General features: G+C 45.8%; 1 protein-coding gene across 3 annotated transcripts in view; it reads left to right on the top strand.

Moving 5' to 3' along the window:
- Positions 1 to 24,190, top strand: part of FOXN3 (forkhead box N3) — a 400,702-nt gene that overhangs the window by 101,048 nt on the left and 275,464 nt on the right. For all 3 annotated transcript variants that reach the window (XM_043556816.1, XM_043556818.1, XM_043556817.1), the window contains exon 2: positions 13,560 to 13,675. The gene's annotated coding sequence lies outside the window, so the exon portion shown is untranslated. The remainder of the gene's footprint in view (positions 1 to 13,559; positions 13,676 to 24,190) is intronic.

Raw genomic sequence — 24,190 nt, 5'->3', positions numbered from 1 at the left:
CCTGCGTACCGTATGCTCCAATCTCAGGCCTCCCCTCTCCCTCGTGACCCACATAATCCCTATCTTGATTTGGTGCTTATCATTCCCACGCATGTTCGTCAACTTTTACTATAAATCTTTGTATCCACAAACGCATTTAGCATTTTTAAAACACTGTTACTTATCTACTAGTAGCCATTGCCTTTCAGTAGGAGAACCCCGGAGCCTTAGCTGAACTCTGTCGGCCATGGCTAAGTGCCTAAGTTCTGGCTGATTATCAGATAAACCAGTAGCTACCAGTACGACATCTGGGTGTTGCCTTTATTTTATCTTATATTTTATTTTATTTTATTTTTTATTTTATTTTATTTTATTTTATTTTTTATTCTATTCTATTCTATCTTATTTTATTTTATGTTATTCTTAAATGCTTGTTTATTTTGAGAGAGTACACGCATGCGAGCACGAGCAGGGGAGGGGCAGAGAGCGAGTGAGAGACAGAATCCCAAGCGAGCTCCGTGCTGTCAGTGCACAGCCTGATGTGGGGCTCGAACTCACAAATGGTAAGCTCATGACTCGAGCCGAGATCAAGAGTTGGGACGCTTAACTCACTGCGCCACCCAGGCGCCTGTGGGTTTTGCCTTTAAAACAAAGGATCAAGCCCTCCGTGTTTTCTTTCCTCCTGCTTCTGACTGAGACAGGACGGGGTGGTAGTGAGCTGCCATACAAAGGTGGGAAACAACAGAGCTACACGGTGGAAGAATCCTGGGTCCCTGTCTCCGCAGTGCCTGCTGCCTCACTGCCTCCCACCCTCCCTGCCCCCATCAGATTGTTTACTGTCTCAGGCTGGGAAATAAACAAACATCTTTTTAGGTAAGTCGATGGTCTTATTTGATCCCCATTAAAACAGACCCCGAAATGTTCCAGTATAAAAGTGGTTTATATTCTGATTATGTGCGTTACTAGTGACCTATGGTATTAAAAACCTCATTTTTCTTAAGTAGGGAGGATTAGGATAAACCACATGTATGTAATTCATTGCCTCCTCAGATTAAAAAAGGAAAACAGTGTATTTTGTAGCTTCCCCAGTGGCTAGCTAGGTATTGTGTCCAGTCCCGGAGTGGACGTCACCCTGTAGAGGGCACATCTGTTGAGTTCATTGATTATCTTCCATGTAGAGATAGAGCAAGTTCGTACACGGTGGGGGACACCTAGCTACTCTGTCCCCAACTGGAGACCTTGAAAGCAAATGTCACAAGGATAACTTCAGAATGAAAAGGAGATGTTTCTGTTCCCAGAAGGATTTCCTTCCCAAACATTGAGCACCCATGGGAGCATCATAAAAGTGAGGCCTTCCTGGTCAGTTTCTCCAGGAGCTGGCCCCCACCATTCCCCACCACCCACACGACGGATGCCAGAACGGCTGCTCTAGGAAGAAGCTGACCCTTACTATCTGGTTGGCATTCTTGAAGCTCTGTGCCGGGGTGCCTCGCGGTTGGGAGCTCTTGCTTTCTGCAGAGTGGTTAAGTGGCTTGGGGGTTCTCCCCAGAGGGGCAGTGTCTGTGTCAGAGCCATGGATGTTAGGGGGCACAGGGACCACTTCTGTCCTGTGCCACTCTGCAGCCCTGATCATGCCTGATGGGAGCACATCCACCAGCTTGTCCCAGATCTCTCAGGTCAATGTGAATTCTGGCCTTTACGGCAAGCCTGGTCTTTGGATTCCCTCTCAAAGGGGCCTCGGGACAGAGTGTTGCAAGGTACCTGGCCTCTCCTTTTGAATGGCAGTCGTGCTGCCCGTGCCAGTCACACTGGATACACCTTGACCTTGGGCCTTTTGTCCCCTGGCATTAAGTATTGGGTTATCAGAGGCACCTGGGTGGCTCGGTCAGTTAAGCGACCGACTTTGGCTCAGGTCATGATCTCATGGTTCATCAGTTCGAGCCCCACGTCGGGCTCTGTACTGACAGCTCAGAGCCTGGAGCCTGCTTCGGATTCTCCTTCTCTCTCTGCTCCTCCCCGCCCTCTCCAAAATAAATAAGCATAATTTTTTTTTTTTTTTTTTTTTAAAGAATTGGGTTATCAGCTGAGTGATTCTCAGGCTTCTTCGGTCCGTGCGTGGATTTGATGCAAAAGATCATGGGGTTGTGCCATTGTGCTACAACTTTCAAACACACATCGGAGTCCCCCGGATGAGTGGGAAGGTGACCCCCGCTCTGAGTGAGACTCAGCCTACAGGTTAAATTCATGGTGGCAGAAGCAAAGCCCGAGGACACAAAATTCCTTACTTCCACGGACGCTGGAAACTCGGCTGTGCGGAGTCCCGTGCAATGAGGGAAAAAGACTTAGGTGGCATGTGAAAGTCGGTTTGTGCGTTCTGCCTGATCGAACTGCACATTTCCTTGGACGGTTTTTGCATTCTTAAAAAAAAAAAAAACAACAACACCTAAAATTAGAAGTAAAAATTTCCTTAAGACCAGTTCTCCTGGTCTTAATTTGCCTAATAATCAGTTCACCAGAAATTCAATTCCGTTTTGAGCGTTTTTGCACTCATTGCTAGTATCTCAAAACATTATTTAATTTAAAAATTAAAATTGCACATAAACTACATTTAAAAACAAGCTTGGTGTGCCCTGAGAAGGCTCAGTTTGTAAACCTCATCATGCCAAAGACATGGCCGAAGAAGTAAAGGACATTCCCGTGTAAAAGCACTCGGAAAGGGTTCAGATTATAAGCAAATTGCTCATTAGGTGACTGGCTTTAGGCTAATTGACCTGGAGTCCATGGCATCCAAAAGTTGACACTTTTGTGCCCAGGGACATTCTCGCAGGCCTGTATCCATCTTATTTCAGACAAAATTCTAATCATCTCTCTTATTTGGTTTCCCAGCCCCTGGCATATTAGATGTGAATCAAACAGGGAGGGAATAGTACGAGCCAGGCCACTTTGCGTGGTGAGGAGGCCAGCTGATGCCCTGACAGCCAGGAGGGCCAGCAGAGGCCAAAGAGAATTAAAATGTAAATATAGGGATTAGCAAATCACAGTAGTGTGGGGCCTTTTCCTGTGTGGGTGACCTCCTCCCCCGCCTGCCCATGCTCCTACGGCTTCTGAGAGCACCTCTGTATCATAATGTGCGTGATGCCGGGCATGTCATGAAAAATATTTATAACAAGCTAAATTACATGCTATGTACATGCCCCCTCAGTTTTCCTATACACTCCAATTTAGAAGTGTTTTCATCAAGGGGCGCCTGGGTGGCTCAGTCGGTTAAGTGCCTGACTTCAGCTCAGGTCATGATCCCATGGTTTGTGAGTTCGAGCCCCGCGTCGGGCTCTGTGCCGACAGCTCGGAGCCCGGAGCCTGCTTCAGATTCTGTGTCTCGCTCTCTCTCTGCCCCTCCCCTGCTCACGCTCTGTCTCTCTCTGTCTCAAAAATAAATAAAACATTAAAAAAAAAAAAAGAGGAACCAAACCATACTGTTGAATTGGAGCATCCCCAGGCTTCCAGAACACTACCCATAGGATACCTTGTGCTCTTCATGAACAGCCCCCAACCCCCGGCCAAACTAGAACAAGTCAGTGGTCTGGAAAAATTCATTTCTAGGGAAGTCAGTGCTCTTTCTCCAAATTTGTAGCGTGGTCAAATGCAGTTAATTCTTGATATCCAGGGTAATGTGGGCAGGGGGTTGTGAATGGCACAAATCACGATGAAATCCACTTTCATTTATCTGCGGCTGTAAGTCTGGAATGGCTTATTACTTCCTTGGGGTCGTGTCGTAGTCCAGAGAAACAGAACCAGTTGTTTGTTTGTGTGTTTCAAGACCTCCTTCTTTATAAGTATTGTTACTGAGTTATTTTAAGTCCTTTACAACCAACTGCATTTGTGAGCACACCCAGAGGCACATGGAAAGACCGTTATTAGATCAGGTAATAGACGATAAGATTCTACCACTCAATGTGTGACCCTGGGCCAGTCACTGACTTTGGGAACCTCAGTTCTCTCTGATGAGGGGTGGGAATGGTGACAGTTGCCCAACTCATTGAAAGTATAATCCTGTCATAGTCAAATGGGATGACCTATGTGAAAATGCTCGGTAAAGCCCAACAGATGTACTTAGAAGTGCCAAGTAAACGTAAGGAACAGCTGTGTTTTTTAAATGTATATATATTTTAAACATTTATTCATTTTTGAGAGACAGAGAGTGAGTGGGGCAGGGGCAGAGAGAGAGGGAGACACAGAACCCGAAGCAGGCTCCAGGCTCCGAGCTGTCAGCCCAGAGCCCGACGCGGGGCTCCAACTCATGGACTGCGAGATCATGACCCGAGCTGAACTCGGATGCCTAACCGACTGAGCCACCCAGGCGCCCCATGAAACAACTGTTTTTATTGCGGTGACTCTTTTCGCTAAGTTTGTTAAGTACTGGTCGTGATTAGTTAAAAGGTAATCTCTACCGGCCTTGCTAATACTCAAAGGCCAGGCTTTGTACTGACCCTAACATCATCTTGAGATGCTTTTAAGAAGTGACATCTCTCTCACCACTAAGGTGTCTGTATCTATTTTCTGTTCTGCTTTATCTTCGGGATGAGTTGATTATTCTTATCATAGTATGAAGCCACGAATGATTCAATTTGGGAAAATGATAGGAACATTTTCCTTGTCTTCTGTAGGATGATTTTGCCATAATGCCCACAAATAAAGTGGTTATTTGGTTTCTTTAGTGGTTGGTTTCTTTAAAAGAGGCCAGCTCAGAGTCACGGATCTGCACTTTTAAAGCCTACAATTGATTGTTTAGAGCGAAAATTGTATTCAAGTGAGGCACATCAGCATGCAAATCTAAAGTGTGGCCATTTTCATCTAGATTGAATATTATTAACTAGCCCAAGGGATAGGATGTAATTAAGATTTCGAACAGCTTACTTTTTGTCTACTGCCATAAGTAACCCCAACGTTCAAAGCGGCGTCCTGGTTTGAATAATGGGAAGATGGCCCGATGTGCCAATATCTGTACAGTTTGCCTTGTAGGTGCAATAAAAGAATATTTAACCTTTCGCCACTGGTCCAAACAATTGATGAGGACACCGATTTGAACTCGAAGCAAAACCGAGAATGTTCAGATTCCGGGAAAACCACATTTCTCCTGAACGATGGCAGATTTCCATCTTGTTAGTTATTCACTCATTCTAATACCTTCTTCCATGGGCTTGGGAACAAAGACCAAGCAGGGACAGATGAAGCCCTTGTTGAGGGTTTATGCTTTTGCCTAATTAAAGCTATTGGATTTACAGCCTGCTAAGCAGCTCTCGTTAGAAGGAAGAAGAGCTCTTAGCTTGGACCCACTTCAGAAACTTTGCAAGACCTCCACTGCCTTTCATAGAACTGCTGAGGCTCATTTCTGATGGCGTCTTTATTCTGGTGCCATCGCACGATAACTTCTTCTTTGGGGAGACGGGATGGTCACCTTTTTGTCCCACCCACACTGTTTTAAAAGAAAGAAACAAAGTTGTCTCTTTCTCCCGGGAGAAGTTAGTGAGAGGATCCATTGTGTTTGCTGTAGCACCTTAAGCAGCACCCAATAGGCTAGGCTGGCACACAGCTCATTTCAGCTGTCCGTATTTTCAGGTGTACCATATGTATTTAGTACATCATTTGATAATGCTAAAAAATATTAAAGCAGCGTGAGACTAAAGGAGAAAGAAGATGAATGTTAGCATTCCCCTGGGGTTCATGGGTGAAGGAATTAACACAGCGTGGCACTCTACCCTAGCTGTGTTTGTTTCCATGGCAACAGCTACGTACATGTTTCAGACTATCTACAGTGACACAGTTGCAGAAATAGTAGCTTGCAGGTTTCTGATATCGCATCAGTGGACAGGCAGCACGCACTATATTAAGTAAGTGTAAAAGAATTTAAAATACAGCTCTGATTCAGATGTATATTAGCTCAGCTGAGCAATGTGCCGGGGTTTCGACGTTCCCCTTCCTCACGACAGCAAAATCTGGGCAAAGTTGAAAGTTGCAAGATTTCAGTCAAACAATTGTCCTTGCTTGGGTAAGAATCATCAGATGAAACAAATGTGAGTGAGTTACAAAGGTAAGAAAACGGCCTTGGCAGATGACAGATTTAAGAAGGGTATTGTCAGTGAAGCTAATTTTTTTTGGGGGGGGGGGGTAGTGCTGGGTAAGGACTGAAAGCTTTGCTTGAAAAATAGCTGAGTCTCAAAGCAAATCGAATGTGCAACAGAATCTTTAACTGCTGCTGAGTTTATGGCAACTAAGGTCTTTGCGTGCATCATTGTGGGAATTGCTTTTATATAAAAATGATCAGGTGAGGAGCAGAGAGGTTGATTAGGTGTGCAGCTAAAGGGAATTTGGGGCTCCATTGTCTTTTCTGAATGCTTATGTAAATATCTCTCTTCTCGCGGGGATGACCCTGGTTTGTCTTTGACATTTGCTGCTACTTTTGTACCATTTGCTGGTTCTGTGTTTATATTATGCTGCCACATTGTAGCCTGGTACGACTTGCGTGTTGGTTAGAGAGCAACCAAAAGCAGATGATAGACTTTGTAAGTGTGTGACTTTGCAGTCGGATTGTACAGTAATTTAGGAGAAGTGTTCAGATATGTATTTGTTTACGTCGTAGACTTCTTCTTTTGAACAGCAGGCTAGGTATTAGGTTAATGGATTTCAGTGTGCACGTTATGATTGCAGGAGCTTTCGAGTATGTTGTAGTTCAATTTATACTGAGTTTTTAATGTCACAATATTTTTATTTATGCCCATTATTCAGTTCAAGCTACATTTACCTTATAGTTTTATTATTCATCTATCAGTGGAGAGAATGTAAAATGGCATGGTAATTTAAGCTAATCTATTCATTTGAGGAGGATTCATTTTCTGACCATTGGTGGACTTTGACAAAAAGTGGCTTGAGACATGCAACTCTCTTGGTGTGGATGAGACTGTTTTTTTCTGTGCACGGGAAACTACAGAGACTATCCCGTATGTTCTTCACAGTAATGATTTGCTTAGATGTTAACAGAACGCCTATTGGAGGGGTCGGAGGGGCGGGGGGACGTTATGCACTCTGGACCTTCCAGAACACCTGGGTATGTGGAGGGCTGGGACAGATTTTGAATCATAAATCAGGGACTTGAACCCTAGATTCGTCAGCACCCCGGTGGACAGATACGATCTGCCTTTCTAAATAAGGTGGCCCAAAAGAAAACGAATGTGGAAGCCTCCCATTTATGCCCATCTGTGGGCTGAGCCACCCAGAGATGGGAAGGGAAGGGTGTGTTTTCAATGGAGAATTCGGTTTTTGGCGGCTCCTGCCCAAGGCAGCTCCTTCCTCAGAGGAGAAGCCCCTCCTCTTACTGCCCCGCTCATCTCGGTTTTGTTGTGCGACACCAGCCCGTTTTAGGGGCAGCCCATTTAGGGTCTGCGGACCCCCTCCCCGTGCCCTGTATCATGGTGGTGGGCAGCTTCTCGGTGACAGCTGCAGAAGCCACCTGTGCTCGCGCCCCTCCCCCCACCCCCAGGCAGAGGAACCAGATACCGTTGGTATGAGGGTCTGCGTGATTTTCTACTATTACACTTGAGGGGCCCTGGAAACCTGGGGTTTATTAACCTTGGGCGAGGACACCAGGAATCAAAAAAGTGTCGGTGAACTACTTCGAATGACTAACTCAACTTCGGTCTTTTTGTGAGCGCTAGAGCAAGCCCTTCCAACCGTCGAGAGGTTTGTGCGTTTTTTCCATCATCCCCGAATATTTTCCAGCATAGGGCAAAAGAGGGAAAACAACAACAACAACAACAACAACAACAACAACAACAAATCCGTGAGTCTGTACCGTGTGGTTTTGACTCTTTTGTAAGAAGAGAAAAACACAGGAACCTAGATGCAAAGCCTTAGGCCAAACCAGTCATTCGAATGTAAAATCCTGGCAGTGCTTGTAGGAAACTCAATTGCTTCCATTTGAAGGGCCAGGAAATTGATTTGGAAAAAAATAAATTTGAGGGATTCCCAAATAGTGGCAGCATGGAGTGAATAAGAGAAAAATGAAGGTACAGACTGATCGTATTTCCCATCTCAAACGGCAGTAGAATTGCCAAGACGAACTTCTGCAGCCTAGCTCATTTGGAGCGTCCGCTGCTCAGAACTTCTGGAGGTTCTTGGTGATCACAGGGTAAAAGCCAGTCCGGAGGCCGGCGTCCAGGGCCTTCCCCACCGGTCCCTCTTCAGCTCTTTTGATGAGGGAGTGTGAGGCAAGCTGAGGGCAAAATACAGACCAACGGCACCCCTCCCCACCTCCCACCCCCCCAGGTGGGATATGAGGGATGTGCCTCCGACACTCCTGGCTACCCAAGAACAAAGGAAAGGGCTTTAAGTGCTTGCCATGGTGCTGTGGGAAACTAAAGCGAATGAAAAATGAAATTCCCTTACTGCCTACAGCCCATTGACAAGTCCTTGAAACTGGCAGGGTGACCTCCCTCTAGGAGCTCAGCTGCCTCGATGATGACACTTTGCTAGGAGCAAAAGGCAATCTTGGCTTAACATCATCCTGACCGCCACCCCCTTCCCCCAGGGTCCTGTAAGTCTACTTTAACATATAAAAATCCCTTTGGAAACTTCCTTTATCTCACCTGCCCCAAGATACATGCTGGCAATCATACTCCAAGCTTATGACCCCCTGATATACATCTGAAGGGTCCCGTGACTGAGGTTTTACTGCATGGTAATAAACAGCATTTTCCTAACAACACCTAGGTCCTGGAAACCTTGCTTCCAAAAATTCCTTAGGGACTTATTTTATCCCTAACCCCCTCCCAACCTGAGGATATATAAGCAGTTACCTGTGCAGCACTTCCTGCCCAGGGTCCTGTCTCCGTGCTTTAATAAAATCCCCTTTTTGCACCAGAGACGTCTGCAAGAATTCTTTCCTGGCTGTCGGCTCCGGACCCCCCCGCCGTCACCCCAGAACTTCATCACTTTGTCTCTAGATCTCCTTTTCCTTGAGCATCTTGTGGCATTGCCCTGGGGTACCGCATGCCATGTCCCAGCCATGCCGGGAAGTTTCTGGGCCTTTGCTCTGGCCGCTGCCTTGGCCCAGATGCCTTTATTCCCATCTTTCCGGTTCTCCCACAACACCTTACAGAAGTCTCCCTCTCACCCTCAGTGGGATGATTTCTCCATCCTTCATGTTCCCATAACAATTTCCTTTTCTGCAATTATAGCACTGAACTGCACGGTATTAAGATTAGTTGTGTCTGTCATTAACTGAGGTGTAAGCGTATTAAAGACAGAGGACCGTGACTCATGGACTTGAGTAGCTTTTGCAATACCTAGAACAGCACTGCAAGCTGTCATATTTCATTGAATCCTTAAGACCTCATCAAGATCTCCGTCATTAAACAGTCTCCAGTGCTCATGTCCTCTGCTCACAGGGATATACTGAGGCTCCAGAGGCTGTGTCTGTCACAGCACCAAGCATCTGGACCAGTTCAGTGTCTTTCAGATGCTTCTAAACTTCTGGTTGTTTGCCATCATCTAAACACAGACACCAAGTGAACGGCTGATTTCTTTTCTCATATTTATAGAATCACGAGATTTTACAGCCAGAAGGAACCTTAGGGAGCTGAACTCCTCATATTAACAGGGGAGAGAATTGTAAGTCTGAACTGTTAAGGGACTTCGCCAAAGCCACATGGTTGGTTAGTGACCCAGGCGTGTGGATCCAGCTGATAACCTCTCTACATGGTCCTCCTGTCTGCCGAGCCTTCTTGGCTGTGGCCTTGGGTTTCACTTAAGACATCACTGGTCGGCTCCGGCTTTCTGCCTTGTGTTGGGGTTGGCCGGCTTTCTCTACGTAAACGCCATCATCGAACAACAATCCGGTTACCCACTCTTTGCTAAAGGCTGATATCATGGGAGTAGAATTAAAAACAAAAGTGGACTCGAGTTTAAATCAGGGGCCCTGGGAGCAGTGCTAACAATTCCTTAGCCATCGCCGCGCTGAGGACACAGCGGCAGCTGCTGAACTCGGTCAAGTTCAGACCCTTAAAAAGAGTGGAAAAAAGAAAGCACATACTTTCCAGTGCCTGGGCACCACAGAGCCGGGCCAGCTGGGCGCAGCACCGTGGCAGAAAGATCTCTTCAGTTTCAGAAATATGAGACCCTGTGTTTGCACACAGGGAGGGGCATGGAACGGGGCTGCAGCTAGAGCTGATTGGCATCACGTCTCCGAGCTTACTTCTGCCTGCAGCCCTGTCGTCAGACCCCGCCCCTATGGGAAGAGCCCAGGAGTATCTAAAGAAAGAGCCAGGCCTCCAAGTTGACATAAGGAACAAGCTGTGTGAGTGAGTGAATGTGTGTGTGTGTGTGTGTGTGTGTGTGCGCACGCGCGCGTGTGTTTAAAGGCCTGTGTCTGAGGTCGACAGGCTTTTTCAGAGGCACTCTTGGCTTTCTGTGTAAACGTGTACTTCCTCTTGTCCAGAGTTAGCCTGTTAAGGGAATAAAGCGCAATTCAGGTTTCCAAGTTGGAAGCCTGATTAATCTCTCTGCCAGTTACATATGGAAATAAATTAGTAAATGGTCCATCTGGGACTAAACTACTGCAGAGATGATAAATTATCGCCATCGTATACGTCAGTGTTGCTGAAGACTGAGTTGTGCTCACCAGGAACTGCTGAAAGATAACTGAATGCTCTATTGTGGTCAGAGAAATAAAATTAAAAACAATTTCTGAGTAAAAAATTTACCTTGAGAGGTTTCTTGGGAGAATGGTTTTGTTGATGCCAAGTTTGTTCCTTAGGACTGCTATCCCTGCAGGTATTTGAAAGGTGAGTCTCAAGGGCATAGGAAATATTTTATTTTTCTATTTTCAAGGGCCAATACAACAAATATTAGTACCCAGCTGTCTCAATGAGCAGGATAATTCTGTGCGTTACAGTAGCATGGTGCTTTGTAATTGCCGTAGCAATTTCCTGTCTGTGTTTTTCCTTACATTTCAACGAAGGTGGGGCAAGTTCTCGTCTCTCGTTCGGGATCAGTGTAGAACTGAGGTTTCAGGGACCGGGTCCCTTATGCACAGTGACTCAGATGGCCAAATGGCAGAACCGGATAAGCAACCACATATCCCCGATTCTGAACCCCGCTTCGTTTCTATCAGTCTTGCGGGACGTCAGAACGTTTCAGTGCCCCCTCGTGCACCGAGCAGCGTCAGGCAATAAAGCCGTCTATTTATGTCAGTTTTCTAGAGGCAAAAGCCGTGCCTTCTTGATCGTGAAAAGTCCTTTTTTTTTTTTTTTCCTAAGTGGAGACGTTGAAGGTTGGTTTAACATTTTTCTTACCTGTTTTAATTTGTTTAAATGGAAGTTATGATCATTGACATGTTAGTTTCAGATGTACAACGTAGTGATTTGAGATTCGTGTACACTGTAAAATGGTCACCACAGTAGAAGTCTGGTTAGTACCCGTCACCTTACGTAGTTACAAAACTTTTCTTCTGATGAGAGCCTTTAAGATCTATTCTCTCGGCAACTTTCAAATATGCAATATGGTATTATTAACTGTAGTCACCGTGCTGTGCATTACTTACACAGGTGACGTATTTATTTTATAACTAGAAGTCTGTACCTTTTTGAGCCCTTTACCCATTTCTTCCCTCTCCCCATCCCTTGGCTGAATCTTTTTTTCCCACGATTAAAGGCACACCACTATCCGCATGAATTATTTTATCAAACTAAAACCACAGATGTCTTCAGGGGCCCTTTAGGTATGGTAACATTTTGCCCCTCTGCAGAATGGCCCGAGGCTGCTGTGACCTCTACCTTCTTGTGCCTCCTTTCAAATTTTCTTCTGCGTCTTCCTCCTGCGCAGGACTCTTCAGCGGTTAATCCTTAAAGCCGCTGAGGTGTGCACCCCTTTAAAAAGTGCAGTAATAAAAAACAAAAGTACCGAAAAGCAAACCGGCTTTAGGAATCTCTAAGTCACCTGGTTTATCAGACATCCGTTTCTAACCGGAAGCGGCAGGTGCCACTTGGTGGTCTTCACACAAGAAAGAGAAGTCACAAGCCCCTAGCACTTACCTGTCTGTGCTTGGAAGCAACCTTGTCTCACCCAGACCGCCTTCAGGTTTCTCAGCCCGAGCTGGTGGCTCCAAGAACTTGGATGGCCCCGCACACTCTCTTGCCTCTGGGCCTTTGCTACAGCTTTGGCCTGTCCCCCCCCCCCCCCCCCCCCCCCCCCCCCCCCCCCCCCCCCCCCCCCGCCTGTCAAAATCCTGTGGGGATCTCAGGGCCTGTGATTATTGTGATTGTCTCGACGCTTTCCCTTCCCTGCTCTCTCCACCCCAACCTGAAACGGGTGTGTCCTCAGAAACCCTGCAGCTGTGTATTAGAGGAAATAACACTGTCTGTATTCGGGTTGCCTGCTGCTCGGCTCGCCTCCCGGGTGGACGACACGTTTCTGAAAGGCAGGGACTTCATCACGTTCCGTCTCTGTCTGACTCTTCCGCCCTCACCAATCCTTGGTTCAATGCTTTGCCTTTAATTGAAGCTTAATGTGCACTATAGTAGGGTGATTTGACTTGACAACAACAGAAGGGGTGTCTTTGAATAGGTGGATCAATGAATAATCCAAGTTTTGTCAGGATTACTTGGAGGGCTAGTTAAAACGGATTGCTGGGTCCACACCTCCGAATATTCAGATTCAGTAGATCTTGGGTGGGGGCCAAGAATTTGTATTTCGAACAAACTCTCAGGTGATGATGCCACTGCTGATGTTCCAGGGACCATAGTTTGAGAATCACTGATCTGATGAATTTATTTCCTCACGTTCTCTACACTGAAGTGCACGGGATAAACTCGTTCTTTTCGTGAGAGAGTCTGTCCATTTGTCTTCTTTGAGGCGTAGGCTAAAAAAAAATATCTTCCATCACAGATTATTATGCAATCTATCTCATGTACCAACTTTCCTATTTTTGCAAGATTATTGGTTAAATGTGGGCCAGTAGTTTGCAGCCCATTTAGTGAGTTTGAGCTTGATGGGATCTTTTCCTCCAGGAGGAGAGCCAGAGGAATTTTATTTTAAAGCAGCAGAAAAGAGCGTCATTGGCTTTGCAGCCTGTGTATTTGGTCCGCCCAGTGGATCAAGGCTGGTCCACATGCTGGAACGCTGGCCGGGAGTGGTGCTCTGATGTTTCTCCTTTATAGTGTATAGAGTGTTTATAGTATATAGACAAGTGTTTATAGTATGTAGACAGCTATAGTGAAGTAAAATGATCTCACGAATGTCACATGGCCGTTGTAGTAAAGTAAGATAATCTCATGATATCTGTGGCACGCATTTTCAAATTTCTGGGTCCCTCTGTGCCCCATGAGGCAGTTGTAAGAATACTCTGTTGTGAAAGGCCCAGTGGTTCAATAACTTCCCAAGAAATAAGAGGTAACTGTTGCAATTGATTCCCTCCCCCCGCCCCAAGGGTTGCAGCTTTGAGAGTCAGGCCAGATGACAGCCATTGTTTTGAGCGGGTCCTCTCTCCTCCTCCGGTCTGATCCCGCCTTTCTTCTGCTCCTCTCTACCAGTCACTAGAAGCGTCATCTCCTAGAAGACCAGCGTTCTCGTGATTATGGAGGCTTCTCTGTCCTTCCTGTGACTGGAGCAATGCTGACCTCGGTGTCTTGGACCCATTCCGACTCAGGTAACCAGGCTCTGCCTCCATCCCCCTCCCCCCCCCCAGGGAGATTGCACTGAATAAATGAAATACCAAAGCTATATTTAAATGCAAATGCCAAATTGATTGTTGCTTCATCAATTGGGACCCTCCCCCTCTTCCTCCCAATCTTCTCAATGATTAATTTATGCAGCTGATCAGACTGACAATGTGGTCAATCCAATTTAGGCATTAAGATAATGAAAACATTCAATCACATCTTTATTTAAAATTTTGGAGTGTCACAGATACACAGAGCAACAGGAACACTGCTGGGCGTCTTCATACAGAAACTCGCTTCTGCCATAGTTCCTGTAAATCAGTCTCTTTCCCATAATGCCATGTTTTACTTGAATTATGTTAATCTTTCCAATGTATCTTTTGACTGAATGTAGTAAGTATTGCGGAGTACCCGTTACGTGTTCTTGGGGCAGATGGGAATAAAAAAGAAAAAAAGAAAAAATTGAAGGCACGGAGCTCGCCTCCCAGAGTCACGGCTTAGCCAAAGATCCGTGACTCACTCGTAAGAAAATGGCAGATGGTGGTGCTCAGTTTAGGGCCAGTGCTGCGTACTAATTAATGGTTCCCTCTTTGGTTGAGGGAATTGAGAGACTTTGAGGATTGGGATTGAAATAATTAGGGAAGAATTCATGGAAGAGGGAGAGCCTCCGGGGGGGGCTTTTTTTTTTTTTTTTTTTTGGCTGTGGCTCATCTGGCCAGGCTGAGGGAAGAGGAACAACATGGCACCTGGATAGGAGGGTGGGAATGAGCCCCCTGTGAGCCTGGGCAGTGAGAGCCCTGGCTGCGTGGGCCAGACAGGGTTCAGAGGACACTGATCCAGTGTCCCAGCCAGAGCCAGCTTCCCCCTCTGAGCCTGGGTCCCATAAGGTGTCCCTGGGGAAACTCCACTTGCCCTGTTGTGGAGGGGGCTTGGCTGGCAGCCGCCTTCAGGGACAGTGGTCATTGTTGCCTCACCTCCCCGGCTTGGCTGCTACCTTGCTGGCCTTTTTTGCTTCTTTGGGCCTGCCCGCGCGTGGCCTCTTCTTGTCTACCTGATGCTTTACTTTTCTCTTCCCCACCTGTTTCCCTCCCCCCCAAGCTCTGCATGGCAGCTGCGGCTTGACAAGGCCTGGGGATAAGCCAGAGGCCGCGTGAGGTCAGTACCTGCTGGTTTTGAAGGGTAGGAAGCCTAAGCCAAGAACACGAGTTTGCAGGTCAGTGTTGAGATTTCTGAAAGCCGGAATTCAGTGGAAGTCTCAAGGCTGAAGCTGGGGCCCCAGTCAGGGAGCCAAGTGTCCTGATTTGCTCTGGGATAGCTCGGCAAATGCTGCCCACACCTAGCTCTTTCCCCGGGCTGCTTTTGGATAAAGCAATGGTGGCTCTCGCTGGGTCTTAAAGGTGCTACTGACATTCCCTGCCGAGACTCCTGCCCATCCTGCCGGGCCTGTCCTGGCCACGGTCCCCCCGCCTCAGTGTGATCCAGTGCTCCCGGAGCGGAGGGGCTTGCCGACCCAGGAGCTCAGGCCTTCCCGAACATGGAGCCCTGGGTCCCCTGCCACCCGGAAGCAGAAGAGCTAGAATAACAGTCTGTGCTCGCCTGTCACTACAGTGATTGTGGGCCTTTGTCTTCTAAGCCTAATCCAAGGCTCAGTCAAGGGGCCCGTCGGGCTCCTGGGCCAGGTGCGGTTTGCTGCGTGTTCATGTGTGATGCACAGGCGGAGACTGGTTTCTAGAGGTTTCTTCTCAATAATTATTTTTTAATGTTTATTTATTTTTGAGAGAGAGAGCCTGAGCGCTAGTGGGGGAGGGGCAGAGAGAGAGAGGGAGACACAGAATCCGAAGCAGGCTCCAGGCTCCGAGCTGTCAGCACAGACCCGACGCGGGGCTCGAACTCACAGACCGTGAGATCATAACCTGAGCTGAAATTGGACGCTTCACCGACTGAACCACCCAGGCACCCCGGTTTCTGCATTTTTAAATGGTTGGAAAAAATTCAAAGAATAATGTTTTGTGCCGCATGAAAATTAAATGGAATTCAGATTTCAGTGTCCCTAAATAAAGTTGTACTGGGACGCAGTCACATTCATTTTTGGATTATCTATGGCAGCTTTTGTGTAATGGCAAGAGTTGAATAGGTCTGTCAGAAATCGTAAATGTTGACTGGCCCTTTGTGGAAAAAAATGTCATCCTAGCAAATCGCCTAGACCCTTGTGTGACACAAGTGTTTGAAAAATTTGAGGTGCAGAATATTTTGCACCATGAAGAAAAGAAGTTTGAGGGGTGAGTAGGATTTGCATAAGAGAGGCAAATTGACCATATTCTGGATGGGGATTTTTCCATTCATCCATTTAACCTACAAGTAAATCTAGACGTGACCTTGAGGCTACTTCATGTCAGAAACTTACTTACCTATTAGCGCTGTCTTGGAAATGAGGCATCCAGGCTTCTTGGGGGTAAACTGAATGTGGGAACAAATCAGCACCAAATAAAAACACACCCTGCATTTTGGAACTTTTCCCCTTTTTACTTGGCGTGAACGATCGTATTTTAAACCAAATAAATATTTTGTTTTAAATCAAGTAAGCATTGAAGACTGAGCATGAGTAAGCCATGCCATTTAATCTTGGCAATATTTTCCCAATCTGGTGGGGATTCTCTGGTATTGTTGAGTGGAAACTACTCCAGCTATCAGAGTTGGAGAAGTGGGTTCTTACTCGTATTAAGTAGCTGAGCCAAGGCTACTGGCTTTTTACCCTCGGGAGGGTAAACAGTATTCCCCAAATCTCAGGGTTAGCGCAACAGAAGTTTATTTCTCACTCACTGGTTTGTGCCAGTGTGGCCACCCTCCATCCAGTTATGAGGATCTGAGCCTTCTCCCTCCCGTGACACCTGCATTTCAACACGTGGCTTCCTGGTTGCTGCGGCATGTGAAAAAAAGAATTGAAAACACACACCCTTTCTTAAGTGCCTTAGACCAGAAGTGACCCAGACCAGTTTCACATCCACAGTCCATTGGCCAGAATTAGTAGCATGACCCTCCCTTGTTGACGGGAGGCTGGGAAGTAAGTACAGAGGAGCATGAGATCTACTTGGGGTACCCTTGCCCTTGCCACACTGGGTCATCGTGGGAAATCCCATACTTTTTCTACGCTTTTCTTTCTTTGCTCATCATTTAAAGGCAATTCACCCAGCTCAACATTTTTTCACATGGTTTATGGGAGGCTCAGATACGACGTGCGAAAGAGCCTTGAATGGTAGGATGAGTTGTCAAATATGTAAGAGGTAATTGTTACCTGATTTCTTTATCAGGTACTGAGTGGTGATGGTGTGGAGTCAAGGTAATCGCGTCCGCCCCAGTAGGCCTGGGGCTGTGCAAGCCTTTGCCAGTTACCTAATGCAATTATCATGCAGTCTTCCCTTTCACACCCAGAAATATCCTAGTATAGACAACCAATTATATGACCACCCCAGCTTGACCCCACTGGTCAGCTACTGTGTAGGTGCCTTTTCGGAGTCACGCTGTTCTAAGCTTTTTGCCTGTGCTGCCTCATTTCATCCTCGTAACAAATTTTGGAGGCAGGTACATGTAATCTCATTCTCGCTAAGGTAGCGGAGGCAGAAAGGTTTGGATGGAATCCAGGTCTGAACTGCTCTTAAGCACTCCACTGGACCGCCTTGCTCATCCTTTTCTAGGAGTGCCCACCTTGACCATGTGGGCCCCCCTTCCTTGACACTGGCTTGGGACCTGCTCCCAGACCACACACTGGAAGAGAACTAAGACCAGCCCTTGATGAGAAGGTGAGGCACGGGATCGCTATGTGATTCTCCAGAGCCAAAAAGTAGCAGGACCCGTCGTCCCTTTCCATCCCTTACCCTGGACATCCGCAAGCCCGGCTTGTGTTAACACGGGGTGCTACATTTGACACAGGGGGAGAGGTTTTGTTTTCAGATCTAGGGGGCGGGTAGAACTCTAGCCTGTGAAGACTTGCCATGTGCAGTGCAGTTGATTCAAACAGGCTCCTTCCCAACACAAATAGCCAGGAGGAACTGAGCTCTGTTTTCAGGCAGTTTATTTACAAATGTGTATATTAAAAAAAAAAAAAAAAAAAAAAAAAAAAAAGCCAAACCACAACCGAAGACTAGTCTGCTTGCAGAATAATATCAAACAAAAACCCATTTATTCACGAGATGGTATTAATTTCCCTGGTTTCTGGCCTTCCCAATCAGTGTTCAAAACCGAACCCATGGAATCAAAGGGAAGAGTCTCTGGAAAAGGAACCCAGTGTGGCAGAATCATCTCTTGGCATTGCGTGCTTCAAGACCACCCCCTCCCCCCGCCCCCAGAAAATGATACATGTGGTTTCTAAATGCACAAAGAAAACTAAAGGAATTCCATTATGAAAGAAAGATTAGATGGAAATTTCTAATCCTGTCTCATAAACAATATAGGAATAACTTTAAAATATTCGGCTTTAAGCATGCATTTAATTTGTGCTCTGGGAACCAAATAATGTTGCTAAGATAAAACATTCTAATAATGATTTATGTAAATTTATTTGTACAAAGTAATGGTGTAGTTGCCTATAGCAAATTGCTTGGAATATGAAATGACATTTATGAGGCCTTTTTTTCCTCTGAATTAATACAATGGAAAAAATGAGAGACTCCAGAAAGGAAAAAAGAAATGCTTGTTCAAAATGGAGTCTGATGCCTTGGGAAGCAGAGACGGCTGGACAGGTTACACGGTGTGAAAACAGTCAACAAACACAGTTCAGCATGTTTTCCGTGATGATCCCATTATGTCAGCCAGTTTTTAAAGTCACACAAAGAGTGTGTGTGTTAGGTTCTTAGAAGGCTAGAACGCTTTATTTTAGTGGCCATAAGCCCTGCAGACACCGGAGTCCTTTCAGAACAGCCAACGACAGATGACTTGTTCTCATGGTGCCCTCATAGACAGGGTGCTTACGGCGTGGGATACAAGGAGGCCAGATGTAATTAAAAATTGGGCAATTCATCTCTGCTCCCAGTTACTTTAATACCAAGGGAAGTTATGCTTGAGTCACAAATGTTAATAAACAAAACGAAAAACCCTCCCAAGGACTGATTCATAGACCTACAAGGATTTTTCCTATTGGCTGCCCAGTTAGCACCTTTGATAATGGCTCTAGGTGTTTCCTGGAAACCTTTAATTAAATGGAAATACCCATGTATGTAACAGAGAGTTTCTGGAGCTATGCTTCGGCCATGTAAGTGCCCGCTCTAATTTGCCATAACCTGTATGATTTGGAAAAGGTATGATATTAGCACCTTAGTTTCAGAAGGGATTTATTTTTTTCCCCTAAAGCGTTTTTGCTATCTCCCTTGGTTAGTGCAATCATTTTCGTGAGGTAGGTTGTAAGAGTTTGTATTCCCTATATAGGGAAACTTAGAGCCGCAGAAGTCACAAAGCAAGGTCACGAAGCAAGGTCACAAAGCGAGACATCACGAGGGGGGGAGGGAAGCAGCTTCCACAGGAACCTGTGGGCCCCTTGTCATCAGAAGCTAAAGCAGATGGAACGGGTTTGTGAATTCTGGAGAACTTGATGTATTTAAAACAAATTTCAGAATTTTGGTCCCTCATATGCCATTTTTGAGTTGCACCGACTCTCTTGAAAGAAATGGGTTAGTCTGGCTGGACGGAATGGCTTTGCAATCAGGGCGTTGGCTGTGGTGTGGCCAAGGCCTGGGGGCTGAGAGTTAGAGCTTCTGAGAGAGGGGGTGGAAAGCTTGAACAGGACTTTCAGACAGAGTGAAAAGATCACTGGCTACAAGGAAAGGAGGGCATGGCCCGGGTTTTTAGCAGCACGAGTTAAAGTGCATGTGCCATGAGAGCCGTGGCTCATGGCACGGTTGGTTTTAGTGACGTGGCCCAAGGTTCCCAGGGGGGACGCAGCGGATGTTAGGGCCACACTTCCAGAGTCCAGCTTTCCTCTTCCTAGCTGAATGACTTCGGGTGTGACTTTTGAGCTGTAGAGTCCTAGAAAATAATGTTAAGGGATCTGAGCCTCCATTTCCCCATCTGTAAAATGGGAAGAGCGATATTTACCGGGTAGAGATGACATGGGAATAGAATAAAATAATTTTTTTTTAATTTTTTTTTTTCAACATTTATTTATTTTTGGGACAGAGAGAGACAGAGCATGAACGGGGGAGGGGCAGAGAGAGGGAGACACAGAATCGGAAACAGGCTCCAGGCTCTGAGCCATCAGCCCAGAGCCTGACGCGGGGCTCGAACTCACGGGCCGCGAGATCGTGACCTGGCTGAAGTCGGACGCTTAACCGACTGCGCCACCCAGGCGCCCCTCAAATAATTCTTATAAAATACTGGGCACGGTGCTTGGCAGGTAAACACTCATTTTATGGTAGCTCTTAAAATGATTGCAACGGTTATTCCTTGAGAAGGGATGGTCCTGACTGATAATTGGAAACAAGATTAAAATCTATCTTTTATTTAAATGAGAATTAACCGAAAAGATTTCTAAGTCAGTTGTTTCTGTGTTCTGAAAGATAACAAGGTAAACAGGGGCGTTCCTTCATTTGTCCATTCAGCGAACAGCTCTTGATGTCAAAGGCCCTTTGCAAACTGTTTTCGAGGGATGGAGAGGCCAGATAGAGAGTTCTGGTCTCAAGGGATAAGGGAGATTTTTTTTTTTTTTTTTTAAACATGGGCACCGTGCAGGCCACATTAGTCTAGATGGTCTTTGTCTTCTAAGAATTCAGAAATTAAGCTGGCCTCCATCTTTAGCTGTTGCTGAAAGCCTTGGTTCTGGTCCAGACTCTACAAGTTGGTTTCCTTTAGAATAGTCATCTTGGCTGGCCATAGAGTAGGTTTATGTCAAGATAAATGGATAGAAAGTCTTTGGTCATTTGCTCTTCTGTTGCTGCTGCCTGTAAAAGAAGCCATTCACATTCTTTGCACATGTGTTCTCGGCCGTTGTAGGTCAGGCCCCTGGGCTGAAAGTGTGAATACACCCTTTTGTTAGAATTCATTTCCATTAGAAGCATATATACTACTTTCTTATCAGGGGTTGAAATGAATCCAGTGTAAAATGTGTTGACTTTTTTTGAGATGACTCTGTAGTTCTATCACCTTAGAAAAGGTGTTTCACAGAAATTCTCTCAAGGAAGATAAGGAAATGTGAAACATTCTCAAGCAAAATGAGAAAATAAGTAATAATTCTCAGATCTGGGACCCAGTCGGGTCTATTTCAGTGGTTCCTGGACACCGAGTGGCCTCCCGCGTGGAAGGCGGGCAGAGGGGATGCTTGGGCACGGAGTCCGGTGGTGGGGGTGGGTGCCGGGGGCAGACAGATATGCATAAATAAGCATTCAAAGATGAACTCTTCCCTGGGTCCAAGGCAAAGAGAAAAATAAGCTCAAGACAGTGAGTTCAGTCTCCTTACTTGGCAAAATAAAAAGTTGGCAACCTACGCTCGTCCCCAAAACTATTTTTGAAATCTTACTGTGGTGCAAAATCACGATCTGGGAACCTCCCTGACTTGAGTTCTTTTGCTTCTCTTTGGTGCTATTCTCACCTCCCTCTCTACCTTCCTCACTGGCTCCCACTACTGTTTACTGGAGGTCCCCGCCTGTGGCTTAGCCTCCTTATTAGAAAGGAGATTAGCAAGTGTTAGACACATACCGGCAGTTTAAGACTTTCTTCATGATTGAAGGAGGAGGAAAAAAAAAAAAAAAGCATTTGAAATGATGAGTAGGCATCTATCCATAGCACTCTGGATTGAGAATGCACGTCACACACGTATCTCCTGCTGGAAATCCGGCAGACCCCGTCCCGGCCAAGGCAGAGGGTGAGCTCTTACTCCCCAGGGAACGTGCTGTATTGTACTAGCTGTTTCCCGACAGTGGATACATTTATGTGTCCGCATTTGGTTTACTCTCCCTCTGGTGTGTGTGTATGGAACTCCCCAAACGATAGTTGGGCGCTAAGAGGGGATTGAGTCGTTTGGGCCCAAACTCTTAACTTCGCTTAAAGCTCGGGCCTCCGTCGATGGTGGTAGCAACATAGCACAAGGCAGAGCTTTTTGAGTTTGCTAAGATAGAATTAGCCTCAAAGGAATAATTGGAACTCGGAGCGGGGGCATCCACCATGGAGTCAGGAGACAAAGAGCTGTTTTTGAAGTTGATACCCCTGGAAAGAGAATGGCATCCAAACTGGCCTTGTTAATATAAAATAACAGCTCATCGTGGAGGGAAGGCACTTTGTAAAGGACAGAACGGCATCCCCAGGCCCAAGCCAATGGCCTCTTAGCAGGTAGACTTTTAACACCTGGCACTCCAGATCCTAGGAGAAGGTACGTTGGTGAGTTGAACGTATCTGACAGCAGGTGGGGAAACCCACTCCCGAGCATTACTTTATTCCTGCCAGAAGCTGGGGGGACCTCACTGCTTTCCTTGACTGTGTTTCCCTGAATACCAGAGGATATCATTCCCTCACATATAATACATAGTCTCCTGGTGAACAAAAAGAAGCAGGTGATTGGTTGTAGTAGCTACTGGAAGGTCCAAATTACTCCCCGGTTAGAGTTGAATAGACTTTACCTGTGATTTGTTTGATCTGGTGAATGGACCCCTTCTCTCCTGAATCAGCCTTGGGTGAACTGGCAGAGAACTGGGCAACACTAAGCACTGTTCAAGGACTGTATGATTTCTAGAGTGTTCCATCAGGGGCCACTCAGGTAAAGAAGTGACCTGCTCTTTTGCAGGTGTGGGGCTGTGTGGCAGGTAGTTATGTGCTTCATGAAGGCTTCTAAGTAGTGACGGCCCTATCTTTATCATGGCTTTCAACTCTACCCCTCCCGTGATTGTAACTGAAATATTATAGTTACAAGAATCTATTATTGCGTCTACATGGGTGTATTCATGTAATGCATGTGTATACGTAAGTATACGTGTCTATATACGTGTGTGTGTATATAAGTAAATTATGTCATTTGATTCTGGGACACTTTATAGGCTTCATCGTTTTCTGAAGGTGTGGAAATATCTAAATGACCGCCACTGTGACTGGTTCCACTTCTATATCATTCAGTCTCTACTTTTTTTTAGCTCTTCTATCTGGGACGTGTAAGCAGCCCCTGGATATATAGGTGCTTAACTGAACAAAAACGCCAACAAGCTGCTATTTATTTTCTTAAACAGCTTGAGCAGAGATATGTGGTCTGATTGCCAAAAATTGTTAGCTTATCACTGAACTGTCCTGATGAGTCTTATTATTCAATTTGCATTGCTTACAATAGTAATTATTACTACATAAAAGAGCATGATGCTTTTATTCTTTGTATAGTTCTTTCATTAATAATTTAATTGACTGTTGCATCCAAGAGGTTCTGTGACACACTCATCAAAGTACTTAGAGACTGGCCCTGGGCACCTTGGGAAATCAGAATTTAGGTATAAATTGTCAGGCTGGGGGTGAAGATGCAGGTGACCGACAGGTCCTTTGGTCCCGACAACCAACTGTTTGGCTGTACGTTTCCCTCATATTTATTTCCAAGCATTTCACTGATTCACCAGCAATGAGTCTCATCTAGCTATTTTAACAACCTAAGAAATAAGACCATGATATAGTTATTTTGCTCACTAAAATGGCTAGGTTGGTACTGATTTATAAGTGAAAAGGTATTGATGTTAAAACAATATATTGACCCAAAATGACTGAATTGGTGGCTTCGCATAAATAGAATCTGTGTCTATGGGGTCTGTTATTTAGAAACAGGAAGATTTTGGGGCACCTGGGTGGCTCATTCGGTTAAGTGTCCCACTTCGGCTCAGGTCGTGATCTCACGGTGCATGGGTTCGAGCCCCGCGTCGGGCTCTATGCTGACAGCTCAGAGCCTGGAGCCAGCTTCAGATTCTGTGTCTCCCTCTCTCTCTCTCTCTCTCTCTCTCTCTCTGCCCCTCCCCTACTCACACTCTATGTGTCTCTCTCAAAAATAAAGAAACATTAAAAAATTAAAATAAAAAAAAGAAACAGGAAGATTTTATGGTCACAGCTTAGCCGACGTTCCTAGATGCTCCCGCGCCTGTGCAAGATATGTTTTGATACATCTTGTGATAGAAAAACTTAGTTTGTGTATTTTTTGGTGTAGGACAGTACTCCAAATTTTGTCCTTATCCGTGTTTTATATATTAAATAAAATGATGGATTGAAATATGCCTTTGGAGGCATGAGAACTTGACTTTGGTGGGCATCAACCCATCGTGATGTTCAAGGAGCTGCATTTCAAAACTCTGGCTTCCACAGGGAAAATGAAGTCAATGAAGGAGTTCCCATTTGGCCAGCCCAGCCGGACGTCTCAGGGGATGAATGCATGCGTCGACCAAGAGTATCATGGAGGAAGTTTTTCATGTCAGAAATTGGAGTTTATGAAAATGATTGTCTTTTTCCTCCCGTAATGGATGATGCATTTGGAGCAGGTTTTGCTTTGTTGTTGTTGTTTTGTT

The sequence above is a fragment of the Prionailurus bengalensis genome, chromosome B3 (genome assembly GCF_016509475.1).
Source record: "Prionailurus bengalensis isolate Pbe53 chromosome B3, Fcat_Pben_1.1_paternal_pri, whole genome shotgun sequence".
In the NCBI taxonomy this organism is placed as follows: Eukaryota; Metazoa; Chordata; class Mammalia; order Carnivora; family Felidae; genus Prionailurus; species Prionailurus bengalensis.
The sequence above is the reverse complement of the archived record's forward strand: the minus strand, read 5'-3'. Positions and strand labels throughout refer to the sequence as shown.